We start from the raw sequence: 7,391 nt of genomic DNA on the forward strand, positions 1-7,391 counted from the left end.
CCCTTAGTGTAATTATTATTGTAGTATATTTTTCACAAAAATACTCGTTTCTTGATAATTTAGATTATAATAATTTATTAGGAATAAAAGAACATTGTTTTCCTATGGATTCGACCCTACTTCCCTATCTATTATAATTAGTGGTTTTAGGAATTACTTTTGATTAGGTGATACGACTTTAGCCTGTCAAAATTTAGCGCCGTTGCCGGGGAAACGATATTTTTTTGTTTTTTTTAATTCTGATTAATTTGTAGTCTAGATTATTTCCCTTCGTCTCAGAGAACGTAAGTTCTTTGGGACAGTTCTCATATTTGTTGTTTAGTTCTTTGTTTATGCCCAGGTGTTCTAGATCAGGTTACATCCCATTCGATCCTAAGATCGAGCGCTCTTTTCATAGACAAAAGAATCTTTACAAGCGAATACTGGCAGGTTTCGGGAGTGATATTCCTAGGGACCCTCCATCTGATTCTAGTGACACAGAAGTTTCTTCAGAACCAGAATCAGATATGGTGCATCCACCACCACCTCCACCCCGCAAGTTCAGTGATTATTCGCAGCCATCCCTGGGTGATTTTCCACACCTAGCTCCTACACCAAATCTCGAGGGAGTACAATTCGATATTAGACCCCAGTTTATTACTATAATCGAAAGGAAGCAATTCAGCGGAGCTAAGGGTGAAGATCCAAATCTTCATATTCTGGATTTTTGCCAATATTGCAACACTATTAGACAAGCTGGGGTCACGCAGGACCAAATCAGGGAGATTCTTTTTCCTTATTCTTTATGTGGTAAAGCTAAATTATGGTATAATTGATTGAATAGGACTGCCCTTGGTATTAGTGACTGGAATTCTCTTGCTATGAATTTCTATAATAAATATTACCCTGCAGAGAGGACAACTTTGTTAAGGAGTTCGATCCAAAAATTTTCCCAAGAAGTGGATGAAAGTTTATATGAAGCTTGGGAAAGATTTAAGGATTTGCAGAGAGAATATCCCCATCATGGGCTAGCACAGTGGCAGATAATCCAAGCCTTCTACAACGGGCTTGGAAATTCATCCAGATCAATCCTAGACTCAGCAGCTTATGGAAGATTTATGAATCTTCAAGAGGATGTAGCAGGCATAGTTATTGAAGAGATTGCAATTCATAATTCCCAATATGGGAATCCTAGAGGATTTGCAGACAAAGGGAAACATAATGTCGATTCCATATCCTTTGTGCAAGCTCAATTAACCTCTATTTTCCAGAAATTAGATAGTATTAGTACTGCTATTCCGTCTTCCGTAGCTAATGTTTCTGCTGTTGGAACTAACACTACAATATTCTGTGAAAATTGTGGTCTTGCAGGTCATTGGGCGCAGGACTGTAGGAGTTCACTTGAGAAGATTAATGCTTTTCAGACCTATAAGCAAATTAGTCCATACTCTAACACATACAATGCAGGGTTGAAAAATAACCAAAATATGTCGTACAATATTACGAATGTGCTTAACCCCCCACCACAGGTACAACAACCACAGCAGAGGTAACCAACCTCCACATCAGAGACCACAACAGGTTGTTACTTCTCCTTCTGATTCTGGCCTATCAGAAATCAAAACTATGTTAGACAATATGCAAAAGCAGATGCAGAGTAGGGATGCGCAAATTGATTCGATCCTAGCACATAATAAAATCATAGATAATCAAATTGCGCAACTTTCCTCTACTCTACAAACTTGCCAGCAGGGAGCCCTACCATCGCAGCCAGTACAACCTACAGATCACGTGAATGCAATTACCCTGAGAAGTGGTTCAAAATACGATGGGCCTTGTTGTTACTAGCCCTGCAGGGCCCCAGGTTAAAACTAACTCTTTTGATAATAAATTGCAGGGTACAACTCAAGATAAGATCGGAGATGTGCAGAGTCCTGCTATCAAGCTTCCATTCCCTAATAGACATTTAAAGAGTAAGTTGGATAAGCAATTTGGTAAGTTTCTAGAGGTTGTCAAAAATTTGCAGGTAACAATTCCTTTCACAGAATTAATTACTCAAGTTCCAGCATATTCTAAATTTATAAAAGAAATTTTGACTAGAAAAAGATCTATTAGTGAGGTAAAGACAATTGCTTTTACTGCAGAATGTAGTGGTATATTACAAAATAAATCTCCACCTAAACTAAAAGATCTGGGTAGTTTTTCTATTCCTTGTCATATTGGTAATGTGATAATTGATAAAGCTTTATGTGATTTGGGTGCTAGTGTAAGTGTTTTTCCATTATCTGTGAACTCTAAATTAATTATGGGTAAATTAAAAGCTACCAATATTACTCTACAAATGGCCGATCATTCGGTTAAATACCCTTTAGGTGTTTTAGAGGATGTTCTTGTTAGAGTAGGTAAATTTTATATACGTGTTGATTTTGTTATTGTTGATATTGAGAAAGATTTACAAATTCCAATTATTTTCTTACATTATGTGTAGGGGATGATAATATTACTTTTAATCTAAATAATGTCCCTAAAAGCCCCATCTTAGAGGAAAAGTGTTATAGTGTTGGTGTGGTTGATATAAATAATTTTTCTAATAAGCCCCAAGCTCTCGTTAGAGATCCCTTGGAGGCGGTATTTTGTGTTACATCTTCCGCAGGAAAAACTACTACATGGAAAGATGAAGTGGATGCTATAGAAAGAGCTCTAAATTGTGTAGGGCTTGGGGTTGAAGATGAACAAGTGGAGAAAAATGAGCAAGTTGCGAAAATCGAGCCTGTACTGAAAGTCCCACCCGATCGGGTAGCATTTGCTCAATCAAGCAAAAATACGAAGAAAATCAAGGCCAAAAAGGAATCTCGTGCAACGAGTATCAAGAAACCACCTGATCGTACCTTGGAGACGGGCCCGGTCGGGCGCGAGAGCGCGTCAGCAAATATGGCCAACTTCAAAACGCCATAACTTTTGCGTTTCTTAACGAAACTTTGCGTGTGACCAATCGTTGGAAAGCTCTTCAAGTCTACTTTCCAATGAAATTAGAACCATTGAATTATCATTTGCATAAAAAAAGTTATGAGCAAAATAGTGAACCTGACTTGTTTTTGCCTCTCTTCCTACTAACACTTTGTTCCTTTCTTGCTCAAAATTGTACTAAGGTGATGCATTGCAATGCTTGGGATGGTGGTGGTTACGAGTTTGATGATGTGGGGTAGTCACTTGGGTTACTAACTTCCCTTTAAGCCAATGGGAACATTGTTTGATTTAGCTTGGGGGGGATTTCTTGTACATATATATGCACTCTTTCTTTCCCTTCTCTTTTTATTTTCTTTGGTGTGCTTAGTTTAGTTTTATTGCTTTCTTAGTCTAGTTTTTTTATTTCTTTATTAGTCTAGATTTTATTTTTTTCCTAGGTTAGATTTATTGCTTTCAAAAAATAAAAAAATCCAAAAATACATTCCAATGAATTATGAATCATGCTTCCCTGTGCCCCTTGATTAAAATTTTTCGGAATTTTTTTGATTCTTGGTTATTGATGATAAATATTGTGGATTAGTTGATCATGATTGTATGTTTGATTGCCTTGAAACCTTAATATGCGTCAATTTTTCCCAACTACTTGTGAATATAGTGCTTGACTAGTTGATTGTTGAGGAATGTGTGTTAGTTCCTGGTATGTCAATGAAGTTGAGTATTGGTTTTTAACTTTGAGTAATGTTTGTATGACTCATTATTAGGCACATTGAGGAGGACGAAGGCATTTGTTCTTTTAGGTAGCCTTCAGATGATATTAGATACATTTGTTCCCTTCTTGCTACCCATGTTGTTTCCTTAACCTTTTATTGTTTATTTAGCCACATTACAAGCTTAATTTTTCCCCATTGGTTACTAGTCCCAAGCTTAGCTTGGGGGAGCTACTAGTTAGTGAGGTGAGGGAGTTATAGTGTGCACATAATTTGCACAATTTGGGTGGATATGATAAGTTATTTGTTCTTGTATGTTAATTGAAAAAAAATGAAAATTGTTGTTCATAGTTGAAAAAATTTCAATGTGAGATAAAAAGAAAAAAGGAGCAAAAGAAAAAAATTGTCTCAATATGCAAGTGTTCTAATTGAAGGTTACTCAAAAAAAAAAAAAGAAGTTCAAAAGGAAAAAAAAAAAAAAAAAAAAAAAAAAATTCAAATTTTGTTTGTTCACTCAAGTTCCATAATATCATATTTGTATGAGTGATTTATTGTAAGTGTTGAAAATATTGTTAATATTGGATTGGTTGTTTGGTAAATATTTGTAGAGTTGAGTTGGAGATTTATGGTCATTATTTATTTTTGACCTTGGTTTTATTTGTTAAGATTTGGCTCCCTTAAGCATGGCTTTACTCTCACTTTTCCCAAATTATCCTACCCTTTACCCAAGCCTTACATTACAAGCTTTGAAGACCTTCCGACCTTTGTGCATAGAGTTGTATGAATGTGAAATTAGTTGTTTATCAATGCGAAGAATGATTTGACATATTCCGAGTCGACTACTAGGTTGAGTGTATGTCTTTTTAAACACACGAGTGTGTGAGTTGGGAGGGCATTGTTCACATTTAAAGGGTTGGTTGGGGAGCAATCGAGTACATCTTTTACTCGCCACATAAATGAGAGTTGAGTGTGTGAGCACTAGTCTTGAATTCTATATGCTCTTGTGGTTTGCTCTACTTGAAAATTGTTAGGGAAGATTGGTAATTGAATGGATTTGAGTGATTGACTTTAATATATTTATCGGAATTGCCTTGAATCGTATTTATTGGTTTGAATGTATTTGGGGTGAAATATTGATTTATTTATTCATTGCTTTTTATAGGGACAAGCAAAGGTTTAGCTTGGGGGAGTTTGATGAGTTTATTTTATATGTATTTTTATTCCCCGTCTCGTGTTCATAATTGTGCTTATTTGAGCTCTGCGGAGCTAATTTTATTACTAATATACGTTTTCTAATTTTTTGTAGAGTTGGTATTATTTTGCAGAAATTTGCAGAATTATGACAATTCCCGAGGTTATTAGCCACTACAAAGGTATTAGAGTCATACGTGAGGAGGTTCAAGATTCCAAGTTACTAACACAGACCAACCAAGGAAGAAGAATTGGGCTAAAGTTAGAGGCCCAATCACGTTCACGCTAAAGATCTAGGCCGCGAGTTTACTCCAACCAACTGGGCCCGATCGGATGAAGAGTACTACAGTTGGACACGCCTTTATCCTTGGGCCTTACTCCAGCTGTTCAACTTAATGTCGGTTTCCGACTTTTATTGGCCTTATTCCAATTCACGCAACTATATATATTTGAGGACTAAGTTTAGCTTAGGAGGTTAGCTGATTATTGTACTGCTCTTGTCTTAGTTACAGTTTTACGGAACTATTTCCTTGGTTTTCATTCTTTTATGCTTTAGTTTAGTTTCCATTAGTTTATTTCTTTTTAGTTTTCATTCGTTTAAGTCTTCAATATTTTGCTTTATTATTAATTATTATTGTTTTGTTTTAGTTTTAATATTATTGTTTTAATTATGTTTAATTTAATTACTTTGATTAGTTTAGTTTTAATTATGCACGAGTAGTTTATTTCTAGGGTTCTTGGGGATCCATGAACAATATGAAGGGATGATTTATTATTATTGATTGTTAATGTTTTGGGTTAATTTCCTATTGATTGTTATAATGCTATGCAATTAGATTTGCGCAGGTTTAATTGTATGAGTTACGCAATATTGATTCGAGATTCGACAAATGAGAGTTGATATTAAAGCTTAGTTTCAATAGGCAGGTTAATTTATAAATGGTTAAATCGAGATTCGAGAGATGCAATTTAATATCGCTAAGTTAATTATGTGATTATAATACGTAGCGAAAGCCCTTTATAATCTGGTTAATTTATGCATTGATAATTGATTGCTATGTTTATCCCGGAGTATTATTTATTGGTGAACCTATGACCCTAGGTCTTTTTATTATTTCTTATTTCCCTTAGTGTAATTATTATTGTAGTATATTTTTCACAAAAATACTCGTTTCTTGATAATTTAGATTATAATAATTTATTAGGAATAAAAGAACATTGTTTTCCTGTGGATTCGACCCTACTTCCCTATCTATTATAATTAGTGGTTTTAGGAATTACTTTTGATTAGGTGATACGACTTTAGCCTGTCAAAATTTAGCGCCGTTGCCGGGGAAACGATATTTTTTTGTTTTTTTTAATTCTGATTAATTTGTAGTCTAGATTATTTCCCTTCGTCTCAGAGAACGTAAGTTCTTTGGGACAGTTCTCATATTTGTTGTTTAGTTCTTTGTTTATGCCCAGGTGTTCTAGATCAGGTTACATCCCATTCGATCCTAAGATCGAGCGCTCTTTTCATAGACAAAAGAATCTTTACAAGCGAATACTGGCAGGTTTCGGGAGTGATATTCCTAGGGACCCTCCATCTGATTCTAGTGACACAGAAGTTTCTTCAGAACCAGAATCAGATATGGTGCATCCACCACCACCTCCACCCCGCAAGTTCAGTGATTATTCGCAGCCATGCCTGGGTGATTTTCCACACCTAGCTCCTACACCAAATCTCGAGGGAGTACAATTCGATATTAGACCCCAGTTTATTACTATAATCGAAAGGAAGCAATTCAGCGGAGCTAAGGGTGAAGATCCAAATCTTCATATTCTGGATTTTTGCCAATATTGCAACACTATTAGACAAGCTGGGGTCACGCAGGACCAAATCAGGGAGATTCTTTTTCCTTATTCTTTATGTGGTAAAGCTAAATTATGGTATAATTGATTGAATAGGACTGCCCTTGGTATTAGTGACTGGAATTCTCTTGCTATGAATTTCTATAATAAATATTACCCTGCAGAGAGGACAACTTTGTTAAGGAGTTCGATCCAAAAATTTTCCCAAGAAGTGGATGAAAGTTTATATGAAGCTTGGGAAAGATTTAAGGATTTGCAGAGAGAATATCCCCATCATGGGCTAGCACAGTGGCAGATAATCCAAGCCTTCTACAACGGGCTTGGAAATTCATCCAGATCAATCCTAGACTCAGCAGCTTATGGAAGATTTATGAATCTTCAAGAGGATGTAGCAGGCATAGTTATTGAAGAGATTGCAATTCATAATTCCCAATATGGGAATCCTAGAGGATTTGCAGACAAAGGGAAACATAATGTCGATTCCATATCCTTTGTGCAAGCTCAATTAACCTCTATTTTCCAGAAATTAGATAGTATTAGTACTGCTATTCCGTCTTCCGTAGCTAATGTTTCTGCTGTTGGAACTAACACTACAATATTCTGTGAAAATTGTGGTCTTGCAGGTCATTGGGCGCAGGACTGTAGGAGTTCACTTGAGAAGATTAATGCTTTTCAGACCTATAAGCAAATTAGTCC

At 35.8% G+C, this 7,391-nt stretch overlaps 2 pseudogenes; both read right to left on the reverse strand.

Moving 5' to 3' along the window:
• Nucleotides 1-917: 917 nt before the first annotated feature.
• On the reverse strand, nt 918-1,009 carry LOC145606445 (small nucleolar RNA R71; annotated as a pseudogene).
• A 5,876-nt stretch (nt 1,010-6,885) lies between these two features.
• Nucleotides 6,886-6,977, reverse strand: LOC145606446 (small nucleolar RNA R71; annotated as a pseudogene).
• Between the last annotated feature and the right edge of the window lie 414 nt (nt 6,978-7,391).

This window comes from Chenopodium album, chromosome 22 (assembly GCF_948465745.1).
Source record: "Chenopodium album chromosome 22, dcCheAlbu1.1, whole genome shotgun sequence".
In the NCBI taxonomy this organism is placed as follows: domain Eukaryota; kingdom Viridiplantae; phylum Streptophyta; class Magnoliopsida; order Caryophyllales; family Amaranthaceae; genus Chenopodium; species Chenopodium album.